Source organism: Hyla sarda, chromosome 8, assembly GCF_029499605.1.
Source record: "Hyla sarda isolate aHylSar1 chromosome 8, aHylSar1.hap1, whole genome shotgun sequence".
NCBI classification, from domain to species: domain Eukaryota; kingdom Metazoa; phylum Chordata; class Amphibia; order Anura; family Hylidae; genus Hyla; species Hyla sarda.
This window is the reverse complement of record NC_079196.1, coordinates 43511336-43530084: the sequence shown is the minus strand read 5'-3', so window position 1 is coordinate 43530084 and position 18749 is coordinate 43511336. Positions and strand designations below refer to the sequence as shown.

Genomic DNA, 18749 nt, shown 5'->3' with positions numbered 1-18749 from the left:
CTGGTAGAGGACGTCCCCGCTCCAGTAATGACGGACACTTGTTTTTTTGTCCAGGCCCATATGCAGCGTGAGGCCCCAAAATGTCCTCATTTCCGCTGCATCAATGGCGCGCCATTCATTGGACCTGGCCAAAAACGAATCTGGGTGGTGGGCAATGAACTGCTGGGCGTACAAGTTCGTTTGCTCCACCATGTGATTGACCAGGCTGTTACTGAAAAAAAACTTTAAAAAGTCCAGATCAGTGAATGTGTCAATGAGCCGTGTCAATCCGGATTCCTGAGTCGCCAACATACTCAGGAATCCATGGCTGATAACCCTCTGGGGGGCTCCAGACAGGTTCATCGGAAGGGGGCTCCGGTGCACTTGTCTGGGGGGCCGGACTCCTATTACGAGCAGCATTGCCACTCGTACTAGTGTCGGCCACTGGGTCACTATCATGGGGGGTGCGTGGCCTCGCCTGGCGGCGTCTCCGCCGCCGTACAGGGGACTCATCATCACTGCTAGATGATGAGGAGGACGATGAAGAACACAAAAATGTAGGATCTTCATCGTCCTCACTGGCAGATTCGGAGTCGGAGGCTAAAAAAGCGTAAGCCTCCACTGCCGAAAATGCCCGGCGAGCCATCGCCTTTTTTCTACGGTGGCGGGGGGAGGGGCGGTGGCGGGGGTATGTAGTGTGGTGCTTGGTGTAATACTTTATATAACGGTGTGTGATTATCACCCTAATAGGTCCCGGGTGACACTGATCACAGGACCCTAGGGGCCTATTAGGGGGTCAGGTGGGGGGGGGATTTTTTTTTTTTTTACTTTTAGGTTACTTTTACTTTCAGTTTACCTACCTTTCCCTAAGGGACACACTTTCCCTGCACTAGGGGGCAATCTTCTCCTGTGAGGGGGCTCTGGATCATAGAGGGGGGGTCCCGGTCCTCTTCACACAGCTTTGCCCGCTTACTGAACTCGAGCGAGCGCGCAAAGCTGCGTGAGTGGTCCGTTAACCCCTCCTCTGCCGCGCTGCTATTGGCCGGACGATCGCCGGCCAATAGCAGCGTTGCTGGGGCGGTGACAGTATTGTCACCGCTCCCAGCAACCGAAGGTGATTGGCGGTGTATCGTACACCGCTGATCACCTTCTTTTTTGCGGGTCATCGGGTCCGAAGTGACCCGAATACCCGGAATCGGAGCAGATCGCTTGCGTGATTTCGCAAGCGATCTGTGACGATCGCCGATATGTGGGGGTCCCGGGACCCCCCTCGGCGTCTGCCCTGGATCCCTGCTGAAGGATTTCAGCAGAGATCCGCTTCCGATCTCCGCCGGGTGAGCGGCGGAGACCAGGAAAAGACATGACGTATGCATACGTCATGGGTCCTTAAGACCCAGGGTGTGAAGACGTATGCATACGTCATGGGTCCTGAACAGGTTAAAGGGGTACTCCAGCGTACACATTTTATCCCCTATCCAAAGTAGGGTCCCATTGCTAGGGACCCCCGCGATATCCGGGCCGGCAGCTGTGGTGTCCGGAACACGGATGGGCATGCAGCTTCCGTGTTTGTTATGTCACGCCACGCCCCCTCCATTCATGTCTATGGGAGGGAGCGTGACGGATAATACAGAGCTCCCATAGACTTAAATGAAGGGGGTGTGACGGCCTGCATCACCAATCATTGCAAATGGAGCGGAGTTCACTCTGTGACCTGAAAGACAGGTTTTCCTGCCCAGAGATTGCAGGGGTCCCCAGCGATCTAACATCTTATCCCCTATCCTTTGGATAGGTTATAAGTTGTGTGCTGCAGAGTACCGCTTTAAATGAGTATTCCAGGATTTTATTTTTTATTTGACTATGCTACAGGGGCTGTAAAGTTAGTGTAGTTCATAATATAGTGTCTGTACCTGTGTTTCATGGTGGCCTTGCAATTCTTCTGTGATTTTGGCCCCAATGTTTATTTATAACAGCATTTAGAATGATTATCGTCTCAGGTTTTCCCAGGATGCAGTGCGGCCCGAAACATTACATCACTCGTCAGGTGATCAGAGGGAGCATGTCTTCTTCAATGGGTGGACTGCTGGGTGTGGAGGGGGGGAATTTATTCTGCAAGGAATTGTAGTTTTGTAACAGCTGGGGGCCAGAAAACACTGGTCTATTGCATTGAAGGTAGCAAAGGTGTGTTTCAATGGGTGGGGTGTCTGATGTGTGGTAGGGAGGAAAGTGACCTCACACTTAAAAACAAGGGATCCTGGGACTTGTAGTGGGAGGGAGGAAATTCCAACAGGAAACAGCCATTTCCATCCAAAAGATAGCCTCAGTGTTATGTTGACACAGCCATTTAGCCCCAAGACAAGCATGGATCCTTCCTAAGCATAACCATTTAGTACATACCACAGGTATGTATTAAAATTACCTTATGGTGGACAACCCCTTTAAGAATCCTTTGAGTACAAACAGTGATATTCGGCTCATCTTTTCACCATTTTCCGTGTTTCTCCAAGATTGTAGATGTTGTTTGAAAATGGGATTATAGATGAAATAACTAATATTAGTACAAAGTGTGTTTGGCTGTGTATTTTATTTTTTTTTTTTGTTATATCGGTGAATTAATGTCACTTAGATAAGCTCCTTGATCAATATATTCCCACATTTTTATTGAAACATGCATGCCCACTAAAATGGATAACATATATATATATATATATATATATATATATATGTGTGTGTGTGTGTGTGTGTGTGTGTAGATAGATAGATAACAGTAATTTGGGAAAATCAAATCAGAACATTAAAGACCAAAAACATTATAGGTCCTGAGCAAAAGCAAGAAGTGACAGTAGAGTAAATAAAATTCCTGTTGGGTAAAGAATAGTCAGAGCCAACAAAGAATAGAATATGATGAGGTCGGGTTCCATTGAAACATCTTCCAGGAGTTGCTCCTATGGTCCTCTGATGGAAAGCAGAGAAGATATACAATCAAAGGACATAGCTCAGGTTTTGGTACTTTGGGACTACAGTCTCAGTTATACTGTACCAAGATGAGATATCAGCATAGTATCAGCATACATCTACTCATATTTTTAGAGATAGTTTCCATATTTTTATTTAGGAACTGCAATGTGTTTCGGTCCAGCTTCAGGACCTTCATCAGGCCTTGCCTCACAAAGGTGGGGAAAGGTACATGAGTATATGAGGATCCTAATATAGGCTTAGTATATGAATGTCTCTTTATATAATGTAATACCTAATGGAATGGGAGGGAATGTGCATGGTCATTCAACTACCATAGAGGGGTTCTCCAGAAACTGTAAAGCAAATACTGCAATGTTGTTTAATCTTAACCTTTGGTCATTCTGGTCACCTCTACCCATCCATTTTCATCAAAAAACATTAGCATTTCTAGTAATAATTTCGGGGCAGATGTATGTGGTTGGACTGCTTTTGTAAAATAGCTTTAATATAGAGGAGAAAAAAAGAGTCATGTGCTTTATTGATTTACCCATAATGGAGTGCTCCTATTTCTAGCATCATATAGGGGTTTCTTTCAGCAAATTTGTAAAAACATATATGAATAACCTCAAAAGCTGTTTTACTAGTAAATCACTTTTTGAGCTGCAACCACAATGGAAGACAAGAATCCAAAGATTTATCTACCATAGCTGAGGAGGTGTCAGTGTAGTGACAGGGCCTATAGGGTCCAGTGCCAGACATTAGTGGAAAATATTCTGCTCCTACATTTACCATTAAGTATTGGGTTGCAATTATAGCTAAAAGGCAGTGTGATTCTTAATTCCAATAGATTCTATAAAAAAAAAAAAAAAAAAAAGATATTTGGTGGCACATTCATCGAGGGCATACTTAGAGAAGCCCATACAGCTACTATGGAGTACCAAGTTGGTTTTATTCTGTAGTAATGAGTGGCAAGAACCTACTTTATGATGTAGTTCTTATAGATACTGTAATGTTAGCAAATAAGGACTGATGAGATTAGGGCACCAGGATCTCCAATCCCAAGTGGTTTTTGATCTATTGTTTATCATAAATTGAAGCTGTTATTAACAGAAACTTTTTATATAATGTAGATAATATCATTATATGTATATTTGTAATAAATATTGGTTAAAAAATTAGTATATTTTTGTCCCTGAAGCTATTGTTTGTGTGAGGGCCAAAATACAGGAAGTGTGGGCGGGACAAGCAGGGCTCTGTACACTGAAGACATGCAGGGCTCTGTACACTGAGGACAAGCCGGGCTCTGCACCCTGAGGACAAGCAGGGCTCTGTACACTGAGGACAAGAAGGGCACTGTACACTGAAGACAAGCAGGGCTCTTTACACTGAGGACAAGCCGAGCTCTGTGCACTGAGGACAAGCAGGGCTCCGTACACTGAGGATAAGCAGGGCTCTGTACACTGAGGACAAGCAGGGCTCTGTGCACTGAAGACAAGCAGGGCTCTGTGCACTGAAGACAAGCAGGGCTCTGTACACTGAGGACAAGCAGGGCTCTGTACACTGAGGACAAGCAGGGCTCTGTACACTGAGGACAAGCTGGGCTTTGTACACTGAGGACAAGCAGGGCTCTGTACAGTGAAGACAAGCAGGGCTCTGTACAATGAAGACAAGCAGGGCTCTTTACACTGAGGACAAGCAGGGCTCTGTACACTGAGGACAAGCAGGGCTCTGTACACTGAGGACAAGCAGGGCTCTTTACACTGAGGACAAGCAGGGCTCTGTGCACTGAGGACAAGCATGGCTCTGTGCACTGAGGACAAGCAGGGCTCTGTGCACTGAGGGCAAGCAGGGCTCTGTGCATTGAGGACAAGCAGGGCTCTGTGCACTGAGGACAAGCAGGGCTCTGTGCACTGAGGACAAGCAGGGCTCTGTACACTGAGGACAAGCAGGGCTCTGTACACTGAGGACAAGCAGGGCTCTGTGCACTGAGGACAAGCAGGGCTTTGTGCACTGAGGACAAGCAGGGCTCTGTGCACTGAGGACAAGCAGGGCTCTGTGCACTGAGGACAAGCAGGGCTCTGCACACTGAGGATAAGCAGGGCTCTTTACACTGAGGACAAGCAGGGCTCTGTGCACTGAGGACAAGCAGGGCTCTGTGCACTGAGGACAAGCAGGGCTCTGTACACTGAGGACAAGCAGGGCTCTGTACACTGAGGACAAGCAGGGCTCTTTACACTGAGGACAAGCAGGGCTCTGTGCACTGAGGACAAGCAGGGCTCTGTGCACTGAGGACAAGCAGGGCTCTGTACACTGAGGACAAGCAGGGCTCTGTACACTGAGGACAAGCAGGGCTCTTTACACTGAGGACAAGCAGGGCTCTGTGCACTGAGGACAAGCAGGGCTCTGTGCACTGAGGACAAGCAGGGCTTTGTGCACTGAGGACAAGCAGGGCTCTGTGCACTGAGGACAAGCAGGGCTCTGTACACTGAGGACAAGCAGGGCTCTGTACACTGAGGACAAGCAGGGCTCTGTACACTGCTTGTCCTACCCTCACTTCCTGTAATTGGTCTCCTCACAGAGACACACAGACAATAGCTGCAGGGACAATATTTGTTCACCGAAAAAATCTTTACATTTGACCAATGTATATTACGAATATACAGTGGGGCAAAAAAGTATTTAGTCAGCCATCAATTGTGCAAGTTCTCCCACTTAAAAAGATGAGAGAGGCCTGTAATTTTCATCATAGGTATACCTCAACTATGAGAGAAAAAAAATCCATAAAATCCATAAAATCACTGCTTATCCTCAGTGATTTTTAAAGAATTTATTTGGAAATGATGGTGGAAAATAAGTATTAGGTCAATAACAAAAGTTGAGCTCAATACTTTGTTATATACCCTTTGTTGGAAATGACAGAGGTCAAACATTTTCTGTAAGTCTTCACAAGGTTTTCACTCTGCCCATTGGCCGTACTTTGACACGCCCCACTTTACTACTGGGGTGACATATTGTAACAAGCCCCCTCCTCATGTAATTAGCTTACTACTGGGGTGACACTCCTGCTGGCTGAGTGCATGGTTCGGATGCTGGTTGTCTAACTTTCTTGCGGCAGGCAGAGCGGAGCACCCATACAGAGGGCGCTCTAGGAGGCTGCCTATTTTGCCTATAGGCAGAGCCGGCCCAGAATGTTCCTCAGTATTTGGCGACTTCACTCTGCAACTTTACCTGATCTACCACTCTGTGTCTGAATTGCTATTTCACCTAAACTCTTACATTTTTCAGTAATATCCCTCATACCTGATGGTGTAAGACCAGTGAAAACATTTTTATAAGCTACCTTGTAGCAATGGTGACTTCCTATTACAGTACCACGATGGAATTCAGTGAGCTCTTTAGAATCTGTGGTAATGGGACTGAATAATACGCCTGGATTTATTGATTAGAGTACTCCAGTGTTCTTTTTTTCTTTAAAGGGGTTGTGCGCTGCCCTAATTTTCGTAGCTCCGGTCACAGCATCCGGAAGTTCATTACTCCGAACGCTGTGTGCGGGCTTCCGTGTTTGCGGCCGCCGGGCGTGACGTCACGCCCGGCCCCTCGCGACGTCTCGCCCGCCCCCTCGTGATATCACACCCGCCCCCTCTACCAAAGTCTATGGGAAGGGGGCGTGACAGCGGTCGCGCCCCCTTCCCATAGACTTTCGTTGAGGGGGCGGGCAAGATGTCACGAGGGGGCGGGCGAGACGTCACGCCCGGTGGCCACGAACACAGAAGCCCGCACACAGCATTCGGAGTAATGAACTTCCGGACGCTGTGAGCGGAGATACGAAAGACAGGGCAGCGCACAACCCCTTTAACTCACCTTTTGACGTTACCCCGATGTGCCGATAAAAGTATTCCGTCCTTCGGTCCTGAACTTCTTCCGCATCCTAGGGCCCTGAGTGTCACACTGCACTCAGCTTATCACTGCGCTGTGGCTGGTGATAGGCTGAGCGCAGTGTCATGTAAGGGGCTCATGCAGCAGGGAAAAGGCGAGGCCCAGGCTCGTTACATGACAAATTCACTGGGGTACTCCTGTGTGCCCCAATACTTCTGTCCAGAGAGAGCAGGTTCATACACTCAAATCATGAGCAACCACTACTAGTATTGAAAAAATGGTCTTCATTTTAGAATGTTGCTCTGGATGCCTAACATTTAGACCTTAGTTTGGACTATATATTGAAATATTAGAATCAAAAAACCCTTAATATTGTGGTTTCATGTTACAACCTGAGTGTAATTGCATACTCTGCCGAAATGCAATCTGAGTCACGCCCGGCCTCTTCGTGACGTCTCGCCCGCCCCCTCGTGACATCACGCCCGCCCCCTCTACCAAAGTCTATAGGAAGGGGGCGTGACAGCGGTCGCGCTCCCTTCACATAGACTTTCGTTGAGGGGGCGGGTGTGATGTCACAAGGGGGCGGGCGAAACATCCCGAGGGGGCGGGGGAGACGTCACGAGGGGGCGGGCGAGACGTCACGAAGGGGCCAGGCATGACGTCACGCCCGTCGGCTGCGAACACGGAAGCCCGCACACAACGTTCAGAGTAATGAACCTCCGGACGCTGTGAGCGGAGCTCCGAACTGCAGGGCAGCTCACAACCCCTTTAAAGGTTTACTCTGCCGAAATGCATCTTATCCCCTATCCTAATCATGGGGGTCCCGCCGCTGGGGACCTCCACAATCTCCTGTGCAGCACCCCAGTCATCCATGCACGATGAATGACGACTTCAGCTACCACACACCCTCCATTCATGTCTATGGGAGGAGGTGTGATGGCTACGTACTAGCATCACACCCCCTCCCATAGACATGAATGGCATGGCATCACAAACACAGAAGCTCTAAGCTTCCGTGTTCCGGACACCACTGCTGCCAGCCCGAAGATCAGACATCTTATCCCCTATCTTTTGAACTGAGTTACAATGGGAACTCAGTGGCTAGTAAAGCTTCTGTGGTAGCGGAGTGTGATGAGGGCAGATGTTGTTACCCTAGGGGCAGATGGCATTAACCCCTTGTATTTGTGACGCCAGGGCGTGGTTTAGCCTAAAACCACCCAAAGGTATACAGCTGGATCCTGGGCTAGGCACGGGGGCAATAAAGACTCCGATGCCAAGTTACGGACAGCAGTAACTTTATTGAGGGTAGACAGTTGGTAAAGTCTATACAGTTCAGCCAGGGCCCAAGGAGATGACCAGTGACACAGAGACCTTAAGGGCTTGCTGGGACTTGTAGTAGGACTGGACAATTGAATGTAGACCACGCTGACTTGACAGATGACTTGACATAAAGCTGTGACTTTAGCTTCCTTGAATTGATGGTGGCTGCAGGACTGGACTTTGAGGTCTCCAACACTCTGGACACACACACTAGGCACGACTGCACTGGACCTCATCAGTAAGCAAGAGCTCTAAGTTCCAAGAGAGCGAAGCTAGCACCACCCAGGGTTTATATGGGAGAGATTAGCAGGGAGCCCATAGGTCACTCTTGGGATCACCTGGTCACTGGTACCTCCTGGGTAACAATCACATGACATAACTCTTAAAGATACAACACATTTTATAATACAATACACTGCAGAACATATGTACAGGGGAGAAACAGTTGCAAGGGGCCCTGGGGACACTGGGGACACAGGGCAGCAAGGGTATGGGGTAACATCTCCCATACTGGGCCACCACAAACTCTCCCTCTTAAATGCAGTCATCCTCGACCCCCAGTCCTGCAAGGCGGAGGACTGAAGTGGCCACTGGGGCCTAGTGACAGTTCCTGGGGCATTATGAAAAACGTCCTTCACAGGTCTGGTTATAGAACGAGGTAGAAACAAGTCCATGTTGCACTGTAAATGTCCTTACATGCTCTTTGGTTTGGTAAACATGTGGGATTAATGAGCTTTGTAACTGCTCTTGGAACACATTTTAAACCATAATACACACAAGTTTACAGATTGGGCTGCCAGAGGCTATCTACCCAATGCTTTGGCTGCTGGGGCCCCTTCGGTTCTTCACTTCTCCCCAGAACTCAACAAGTAGTGTGATACTATATAACCATTTTACCTCTGCATAATGTTCTCTGCCTCTACACATGTCTTACTTTTAGTTTCAGGGGAACCTTCTGGCCAGTAGAGAACCTTGTACACAAGGACAGAAAAATGTTATTAAATATATACATTGGACATTTGTGGACTGGGACTACAAGTAATGTTATGAACTCACTATGTGTGGTACATAACCTTATACACTATATTGTGAGCTAATCTTTGTACCTTGCGGGAATTTGTCTTTGTGTTGGGACCTGCGCAACACCACTTCTGGAGAGTCTGGAACGCCTTCCTCTTCGGGAGCTCTTGGAACCTCTGGAACGGCAGCTGGCTCTTCCTCAGCGAACTCGGGAGCTGGTATTAGTCCAGGACTAGTTGGATTTGGAGTTGCTAGCAGCAGTGGTGGAGAGACTGGTGACAGGGTCGACACTCTAGAGACAGTGGTATAAGCTGGAGCCAACAGTGACAAGACTGGGACTGGTGTGGAGATTAGTGTTGGTTGGATCGGCCCTGGGGTTGGTGAGACACAGAATATCGCAGGCTGACTCAGAGAAAACATGCGGAAATTCATAGATGGATGGATCCCTTTGCCTAGGATGTAATCTCTCGCAGGTCTGACAGCTGGAAGAGATGGTGCTGGGAGCACTGGCAGATCTTCTTTTAGACACAACTTGATCCGGTTTTGGTAAACAACTTGTGGCTCATACCCATGCTTTTGTATTTCGTACACATCAGAATCTGGATATAATAATCCCAGATATAGTCTAACTTATGGGTTCTTGGAAACTTCTGCAGCCACACTTTGTCACCCAATTGAATGGCTTTGGCAAAGGCATGACGATTATAGTCCTGTTGTTGACTTTGCTGAGCCTTGCCCATCTTCTTGCCAACATTTTCTTTGGCTTCTTGGACTCTTCTCTGGTGGTCAGAGACCCACTCCAGGGAGGCTTGCGCAGAGTTGATGAATGGGGCTTGGAGCCCAAATGTTCGGTCTTTAGGCAGCTGTCCATGTCGCCCCATCATCAAGTGGAAAGGTGTGCACCCCGTAGAAGAGAGGACTGTGTTATTATAGATCTCCAATAGTTTGGGCAGCAGTCAGGGCCACTCTTCTTGTCTTGACACGGAGGCTGCTCACAACATGTGGATAAAGACTTGATTGATGCGCTCACAAAGCCCGTTCCCCTTGGGGTGTTAAGCAGTAGTCCGGAGTTTCTTGCAGGCATGGAATTGACACAGCTCTTGGAAGAGTTGGGCCTCGAAGGCCTTTCCACCGTCCGTTAGAACAGACTCCGTACACCCAAGGGTTTGCACCCAATTGGAGTAGAACATTTGGGCTGCTGTCTTGGCTGTGAGATCTTTGATGGGGACAACAACAACCCATTTAGAGTAGTGATCCACTATGGTGAGAGCATAGGTGTACCCGGATCAGGTGGAGATGACTTGACATGGTCTAGCGCGACCAACTGGTTAGGCCTTTCATTCTGGATGGAATGGAGGGATGCTCTTGCATCCTTGCGCATGTTCTTGGTGACGTTACAGCACATTCACAGCACCATTTCTCAATGTCACTCAGCTTTCCGATCCAATAGAATCTTCACCTTCGGTCTTGTGGACTCCAAAGTGTGCCGACTGATCATACGTTGAGGACCATCGCCGCATCTCTTCGGGGGACCAGAATCTGATGAAGTTGATCACCAGAGACCGGATCTAAAGAATCCTCGCAGGCCCCCTGCCATAGACTTGCATTAAGGGGGCGGGCCGTGATGTCACGAGGGACGGAGCCATGACGTCATGCTGCTCTGTCCCCTATATCGCCCGTCATTACACACACTCGCTCTGTGCAGTATGAATAGCGCGGTGCCGCAGCGGCGATCCCGGGGGTCCCCAGCAGCGGGACCCCCGCGATCTGACATTTTATCCCCTATCCTTTGGATAGGGGATAAGATGTCTAGGGGCGGAGTACCCCTTTAACCTTTTCGGGCCTGAGTTCACCCTCCATGAGGGCGGTCACAACATTCTGGTTCACAAACCCTAGGTAGAATGGGGGCATCTCCACGTCTTCGACAGGGGGTTCTTCACTGGGGGTAATCCTAGACAGTACGTCGGCATTGACATTCGACTTGCCGCTTCTGTACTTGATGGTGAAATTGTAATCTTGAAGCCCAATGCTGCTCGATGGCACCCAATTTGGCATGGTGGCCAAATAGTCTTTGAACTTTTCAGTCTCGGCCCACACCTGGGCGAGAAGTTCCAAATTGAATGAGCTGTAATTCGCATCATTCTTCTCTGCTTCTCGCAGGTTACGACTGGCATAGGCAATTACTCGCACTTGCCCTTCCTGGACTTGGGGCAGGACAGCTCCCAGACCTTCAAAACTGGCATCAGTATACAGCCAGAACGGCTGACTATAGTCTGGATACCCCAAGATGGGTGGTTCTGTCAGCAGACTTTTGAGAGCTCGAAACGCCATTTCTTGCTCTTTGGCCCATACAACAGGTAGTATTCCATTGTAGTTCTCCTTCTCCGTACCCCGTAAGAGAGCTGTGATGGGTTCTGCAATCTGGGCGAAGTGGGGAATGAAACGGCGGTAGTAGCCAGCAAACCCCAGGAAGCTCCTGACATCTTTCCCCATGTGCGGGCAGGCCAGTTCTTGACAACTTCCACCTTTTCAGGATTAGGCTGGACTCCCTCTGCGCTGACAACATGACCCAAGTAGTGGACCTGAGGTTTGAGCAAGTGACACTTTGATGGTTTGATCTTTATTCCATGCTTGATAAGGACTTGGAAGACGTCTGACAGATGGCTAAGGTGTTCCTGGTGGGACTTTGAATACACAATGACATCATCCAGGTACAATAGAAAACTTTGAAAATTCAGATGGCCCAGGCACCTTTCCATCAGATGCTGGAACGTAGCAGGTAAATTGCACAGCCCAAATGGCATACTTTTAAACTCAAACAGTCCCATGGGTGTCACAAAGGTGATCTTCTCCCTATCCTCCACAGCCATGGGACTTGCCAATATCCACTGGTTAATTCCAGGGTGGATAATTAAGCAGCCGACTAGAGGGCAGTGAGTGACTCCTCGTTCCTTGGTAATGGATAAGCATCCTTGTGTGTGAAATTGTTCAATTTCCTGTAGTCGACACAAAAGCGGATGGTGCCATCCTTTTTCTTGACTAGGACAAGTGGCGTCGCCCAGGGGCTCTGACTTTCTTGGATTTCGTCTGCCTCTTTCATGTCGGTCAGCATCTTCTTGAAAGTCTGATACATGCCGGACGGTGTCTTTCCTTGATAGGTGGGCGGTCACCTCTGAGGATTCAGTGCTGAATCATTGAAGTCTGCCCGAAGTCTGTTGGGTGCTTGCTGAAAGCTTCATGGTACCTCTTGGCAACATTGATGATTCTATTGACTTGGTCGCTTGGGATAGTGTAATCTCCAACCTGGAGTTGCGCCCACCAGGGCTCTGGAGGGCTCACACTGGATCCTTCGGCCACTTGAGCTGCACGCTGTCGGGCCACCAGCGTTCTGTCATAATGTCTTTTGACTCTAGGGGGTACAGCTGGGCTACAGGAGTGTATTTGGACAAGACAGTAGCAGAATCAGACAGGTTTACTAACCGCATCGGGACTCTCCCGTTGGTGACAGTGACAAGGCTTTTTGCAGCTTGGACAAGTGGATGATCTTCCAATAGCATAGGTTCCAGCAAGGCTTGATAGACCCTATTTGGGACCGCTAACATTCTCAGCTGGGCTTTGTTCCACTTATTATGAGCCCCATCAATAAATATGTGTATTAACACCTTATTGCCCTGCTTGGGAGTTATACCATCTTGTTTATGGACAGTCTCTAGGGCATTCTGTAGGGCTACGACATACGCTCTCAAGGTCTCACCTGCCTTTTGTTGCCTTTCATACAGACGGAGAGGTACCTCTGATGGAGAATGTGACTCAAATACCTGGTACAGTCCTTCAAAGATCTGCTCTACAGTTAATTTCTCGGAGGCTGGCCAGGTGCGGACTTCCTCTACCGCTGGTCCCTGGAGTTGTCCTGTGAGCAATTGCACCTGTTGATTAGGAGGTAAAGAGTAAAAGACAAACAAACTCTGGATTCTCTCTTTGAAATCCCTCATGGTGAAGGGGTCTACATTGTACGTAGGGAGGACAGGGTTCCCCATGAATACCGCTGCAGATGCTGGAACACCAGGACTGTTGATGCTGACTGCAGGTGGAGCTGGCAAGATCCTGGCTGCTGGGGCAGGTGATGACCTCACTGCTGGAGATGAAGGGGCGCTGTCGCCTGGTTTATCTGGAGAGCTGGGTTCTGACATCTTGTTGAGTTTTGAGTGCGCTATCGCTTTAAGAAGAATAAGGTGCTTTCCCCTTTAAGATGATTTCTGAAGTGCTGCAGCAGCTTGGACTTGACTGATGGGCGTACTGTAATGGATGCTCCCCCCTCTCTGTTGCAGGCACCCAGTTGTAATCCGTCTTGCGACCTGACTTGCAGGTACTAATGGGTTCATGCTAGCAGGTACTGACACAGGAGAGTCAATACTGACAATCATTGGTGTTGGCAGAGTCTGCGCTGCAGCGGGTGCTTGACGGATAGCGTCAGAGCCGGACGCAGCAGCCAGAACCTCCAATATGGCTGCGTCCAGGGAACATTTTTTGTTTTGTTCTGGTCCGGTTGGCAAAATCTTCCCCTGTGCAACACAGGGCAGCTCTTTGGTTACTCCTTGATTGATTGAAGAGGCGTCACCGCTGGGGACTGACGGGGCAGAGCTGCAACCGCTCGCGCACACGGGAAACACCAGTCCAATTTAACCCTTTCAGGTACTTCCTCTGTACAGTTCACAGTAGTAGATAACAGTCATTTCTTCACCTCCCCCTCTATTTCACAAGCGCCACGAGTAAAACACTTTTCATTTGCAAAGTTCCATACACTTTCTGGTGCCGACTTAAATCACATCGGCATGCGGTTTTTGCAGAAAATATTGGACACACTTCAGACTAGGGGAGGACTTGTAACATAAGGTGCACATCCATATCCTGTTCGTAGGATGCCAAAAGTTGTGGTAGTGGGGTGTAATGAGGGCAGATGTTACCCCTTACCCTAGGGGCAGATGGCATTAACCCCTTATATTCGTGACGCCAGGGTGTGGTTTAGCCTAAAACCAGCCAAAGGTATACCGCTGGATCCTAGGCTAGTCACGGGGGCAATAAAGACTTTGAAGCCAAGTTACGGACAACGGTAGCTTTAATGAGGGTAGACAGTTGGTAAAGTCTATACTGTACAGTTCAGCCAGGGCCCAAGAAGGTGACCAGTGATGCAGAGACCTTAAGGGCTTTCTTGGGACTTGTAGTAGGACTGGACAATTGAATGCAGATCACGCTGACTTTACAGATGACAGGGACTGACTTGACTTGACTCATAAAGCTGTGACTTTAGCTTACTTGACTTGATGGTGGCTGCAGGACTTGACTTTGAGGCCTCCAACACTCTGGGTACACACACTATGCAACTGCACTGGACCTCAGCAGAAGAGCAGAGATAAAAAAGAGAGAGAGGCTCCACCCAGGGCTTATAAGGGGTAGACTAGTAGGGAGCCCATAGGTCACTCTTGGGATCACCTGGTCACTGGTACCTCCTGGGTAACAATCACATGACATAACTCTTAAAGATACAACACATTTTATAATACAATACCCTGCAGAACATATGTACAGGGGGGAAACAGGTGCAAGGGGCCCTGGGGACACTGAAGGAGGCTGCCTGAAAGGGCAGCAAGAGTACGGAGCCACATCTCCTGTACTGGGCCAACACACTTCCTTTCAGCACTAAGCCATAAGGTTTCACCTGACAAGAACAACATTTCCTAGAGTTGGTTGTATATGAGAGTTTTGTCCAGATCAGTGTTTTCCAACCAAGGTGCCTCCAGCTGTTGCAGAAGTACAACTGCCAGCATGCCCGGACAGCCTTTGGCTGTCCGGTCATGCTGGCAGTTGTAGTTTTGCAAAAGCTGGAGGCACCCTGGTTCGGAAACACTAGTCCAGATGCTCTAATTCCCACTTACATAAAAAAAAACAGCCGTTCAATGGAAGTGGCTGTAATAAGATTGCAAGTTCAAGTGAATGCAAGAACTGTCTGTAAATCTCCATCAGAAACATCCACTTGGCTTGGAGCATTTCCTTCTCAGTCTTCCTGAAAAAAATAAATTATATATATATATATATATATATATATATATATATATATATATATATATATATACATCCTTAGTGGGTCACAGTACCTAAAATGCAACTTCATCAAATATGAAAAATCTTCTTGTAAAATTAATGAATAGAAAGACTAAGTAAAATTTTAATGGAGTCTTCCCATCCAGCTTGTGCTTAGTTACGGTAGAATCCTATTTACGGCATTTTCCTATAAAAGCTCACCTCTGGAGAAACGCTGTTGTGTATAAGTGAACTCCAATATCCTACTCCCGTTCCAACACAGCTTAAAGGGGTACTGTGGGATAGAAAAATGTATCCACTATCCTAAGTATAGGGGATAAGTGTCAGATCTTGGGGAGGTCTCCCATATGGTGCCCCAGCTCTCCTCCTGGATGGAGCGTGTCGACCACTGGACGAAGCGATGGCTGACACATTCCTTTCATGTATGTATATGGGAGAGTCGGAGCACTGCTCTCGGGTATCTCCAGCTGTCACATATCATCCAATCATGCAGAGGAAACCCCTGCAGACAGACACCTTTGAACACCAACCGATCAAAGGGAAGTCTAATTTCTATCCACACCACCACAAAGGACACCATTTACATACTTTTTACAGTATTGTTCTAGAGGAATTGACAAGCCTATTTTCCAAAACACAACATGGACCGACCACTAACAATCTAACCAAAGAAGAAAACCGCGCACTGAAATCTCTGAAAGAAAACCGAGACATCGTCATTCGCAGTGCGGACAAGTGGGTGGATTTGGTAGGGGGTCTGAAGATATACCATATACTGGACTGTATGAGATGCCTGTCATACACAGAGGATATAATGTCCATGTGTTCATGTAAGCATTTAAAGTTCAATGCACTCATTTGGTCCTTCTGGATGTAAACACTGGATCTTGAAAATCCAATAGGCTTCCCTCCTATTAAGTCTGGATTCTGTTTTCGCTGTCTGGTGGAACAACACACTTCATAATATAGTACACCCCAGTGGCATCAGAATTATGCAGAAACGCGTTGTCCATTTCTACCAAAATAAAATCCATTGATATCCTGTGCCGGTCTGCATTCTCGTTTCTTAAACGCTACACGAGCAGCGCCTCCGCCAACCGCCGTTTTTACCCTTTCTCCTTGCACTCATTTATACTGGTCACCAACTTGGTCCAACCAGTGGCGGTCGTGAGTGCGGCAGCTCATATTGCCTCTACTCCATAGGGGAATTTGCTGTTGGTTTATAGCCATCCAACAGCTACTACCACAAGGTCAGTATATCACTTGGGTGTGGTTGAGGGCACACACCTTTCTGATATACACTACAAGGGAGCGCCCCCTGTTTTTCTTTTTGTCTCTCCCCCGACTGTCCAGCTGTCACATAGAGATACATGGAGGGGACTTGTTGGCCATAGATTTGTGCAGTGGTCAACACACCACATTTAGGAGGAGAGCAGTGTGGGAGATTGCGGGGGTCCAGCGGTCGGGTTCCCCGCAATCTGACACTTATCCCCTATCCCTAAGGGATACATTTTTCTATCCCGGAGCACCCCTTTAAGTGAAGGAGGCTTAAATGTGAAGAGCTGTTTGGTAGGGTCATCCAGTGAATATTTGCTTTAGGTTTTAAAGTCTTCCAAAAATGTCAGTCATCATCCAAGTGATTTCTATTTATTTTCCAACTTACCAAGTGTGTAGACTGTCAACAGAATGGTCCCCACAGGTTGCAACGCTGTCCATGAACTGCCAAGGGGGCCGATCGTCAGTAGTGTTGAGCACAAATATTCATAAAGCAAATTTTTATCGCGAATATCCGCACTTTGTGATTTCGCGAATATTTAGAATATATTGCCATCTATATATTTGTAATGAGGAATATGAACTTAATGTGAAGAATTCCTATTCTTTTTGCTACAATGCAGTAATCCCACAAATTTTCGTACTACTACTAACTCCAGTCGTGCTCCGGCAGCAGGATATTTGTTTACATTTTCACAGCCCCTCATAACCTGAGACTATATCGATCAGGATATGGATTTGGCAGAAGTCCCCTAGACCTTCGACGGGACTTCTGTATCCTGATCAATGTAGTATTGGGCAAGTCCCAGGAAAATGTATCCTGCTGCCGGAAAGTAACTGGAGTTACACTTTAAATACAAAAATGTAGAATTTGTTGGTTATGAAGCCAAGCCAAAGTCATTCATATGTTCATTCAGAAATATTACACTGAGGAGAAGCACTTAGGGTGTATATACAGCGGGTGATATAAGGCCCCTTTTCACACTACCCTTATCCTCCTGTAAAAACCTCCGTCATGAATTCCCAACAGAAAGTCCATAAAACAGCTGTCAAAAAATCCCATTCATGTCAGTGGGATTTTTTGACTATCCTTTAGCACCAGTTATGTCCCGTTGTGACTAACGTCCGTTATTTTTGAAGTGGCAAATAACGGTGCATGCCCTAATTTTTGTCCCGTCAAAAATAACTTTGGAATAACGAACGTTAAAATTTTACATTGAAGTCTATGGGTGACGGATGTTCACAAATGATCACAAATGATCCGTTATTGCTTCTGAGCATGCTCAGTACAGCATCCCAACCAGTAAGTCACATGGAAATAAAATAATGGACATAAAATAAAGGACTATAACGGGTGATAACGGATGGCACATGTCTATTATTTTGACAGAATGTCCATCAAAATTGGTCATCAGTTATCATCCTTTGTATTCAGTTATTTCATCCATTTCTTCATGACCCGTTATTGCTAAATAACAGGTGTCAGAATGCAGGAACATAACGGTAGAGTGAAAGGAGCCTAAGTATTGGACACGTCACCATTTTTCTTTAACTAAATACTGTTAGCAGTACCTGATAATTCCAGGTCTTTTTGAAGCTCTCCACAAGTGTCCTTGGCTTTTGGACAACTCTTCTGATTATTCTGCTCACTCTTCTGATATCTTGCGGTAGGCACTTGGTCGAGGCAATATATAGTGAAACAATTGTCTTTCCACCTCCATATTATGGCTCCAATAGTGCTCACCGGAACATTCAGAAGCTTAGAAATGCCCCTGTAACCAACACCATTGTTATGTTTTACAATAATTAGGTTGCAAAGGTCTTGAGACAGCTTTTTGCTTTTACCCATCCTGAGATGTGTGGCATCTTAGCAATGAGACCTTTTTGTAGGCCATAATTTAGGACTGAACCAGCTGATATTAATTCACACTAACAAGGGGCTGTGTTTTTTAAAATTACTAATAGAGTTTAGCTGTTGTCTTAGTTTTCCATGCCTTTTTGCACCTCCTTTTTTCAATATTTCAATGTATTTAATGTTCAATATTTTCCCCTGTGTCATTTCACTTCATTACATATAGCTTAATTCCTGAGCTTATTTGTTTTGATTTCTTTGCATGTATGGAATTTTTTGGTTGTTACCAACATCTGGTGTATATTTTATGTCCATATATATTTAGTTAGAAAAATGGCGACGTGTTCAATACTTATTTTACCTGCTGTACATA

The 18749-nt window shown here is 47.0% G+C and overlaps 1 protein-coding gene across 5 annotated transcripts in view; it reads left to right on the top strand.

Annotated features, from left to right (window-relative positions):
- The window catches only part of KCNH7 (potassium voltage-gated channel subfamily H member 7), a 467074-nt gene that overhangs the window by 406413 nt on the left and 41912 nt on the right, over positions 1-18749 (top strand). The window lies entirely within an intron of this gene.